The sequence below is a fragment of the Euprymna scolopes genome, chromosome 42 (assembly GCF_053919585.1).
Source record: "Euprymna scolopes isolate OS-2025 chromosome 42, ASM5391958v1, whole genome shotgun sequence".
NCBI classification, from domain to species: Eukaryota; Metazoa; Mollusca; class Cephalopoda; order Sepiida; family Sepiolidae; genus Euprymna; species Euprymna scolopes.
In genome coordinates, this window is record NC_136523.1 from 15,370,179 (window position 1) to 15,371,175 (window position 997).

A 997-nucleotide genomic window follows, 5' to 3' on the forward strand; every position below is an offset into this window, starting at 1 on the left:
CTGAGTAAACTTTGTCTTTTAGAACAACACACAGGAAAAAGTCGGAGGGTTTAAATCTGGTGAATAAGATGGCCGCTTAAGTGTCCAGGCCTATGAATCAATCAACCTAGGCAAGCTGTCATCTGGCCAGTTTCACAAAGGTGCCGCTTAATGGGCTGGTGTTCCCCGCCTTGCCGAAAGTAGAGATCCTCTGCAAAGTCATCTGATTGTAATAACAGTTGTAGCATAACCAAATACAAACGAAAGAGAAAAAAGTTACTTATGACGGACCCTGTATATTGCGATGTATTTTTTCTTGTTTCCAAGTGCTGTATACAACATGTTCGATAAATATTAAAAAGTACAGGACGGAAAAAAAAAAAAATCAAATAAAAATAAAAATATAAGGGAAATTTCTGTACATTCTTTTTTTTTTTTTCCTTCTACAATGTGTGTTGCCTTTTCTAATTGTAAATGTTAAAGAATATATTTTGCTTTTATTGTGTTTCTTTCTTTACAAAATAAAAACAAAGAAATTTAAAAATACTACTTTTATGATCTACTTTTATTTTTGCATGTCCTGGTTAATTTTGAAATATATAGGTGTGTGTGTGTGTGTGTGTGCGCGCGCAGGGTGGAATGATGAAATTGTCGATCTAGAAAAGACGACATGATTCCATTTCTGTTTGATAAAAAACAATTTTTTTTTTTTTTTTTTTTTTTTTTTTTGTTGCAGACCATCTACTAGTTGGCCAGTTGTGTACAAATCCCAAGAGCACAGGAACCTTCTATCTGAAAGTAACACGATGTTCAACGAGCGAGATCAAAGATGTGTCGCTGTACAACTCATGCTCTCTACCGATCCAAGTTATGACAACAGGACCATTGCCAGCACCCTCAAAATGCAAATCCGGACAGTTCAATGTTTGAGGGCACAGATCAACACCTCAGATGACCCACGGTTATGGTATTTGGTGTGGTTTCAAGTGAGGGCCACATCATGCCACCTCACATCCTT

At 36.6% G+C, this 997-nt stretch overlaps 1 protein-coding gene across 1 annotated transcript in view; it reads left to right on the forward strand.

The window, feature by feature from the left end:
* The window catches only part of LOC145266935 (lysosomal-associated transmembrane protein 4A-like), an 81,273-nt gene extending 80,748 nt beyond the window's left edge, over window positions 1-525 (forward strand). Inside the window, exon 7 of the mRNA XM_080122737.1 lies at window positions 1-525. This exon is cut by the window's left edge and continues 5,653 nt beyond it. The gene's annotated coding sequence lies outside the window, so the exon portion shown is untranslated.
* Window positions 526-997: the final 472 nt, after the last annotated feature.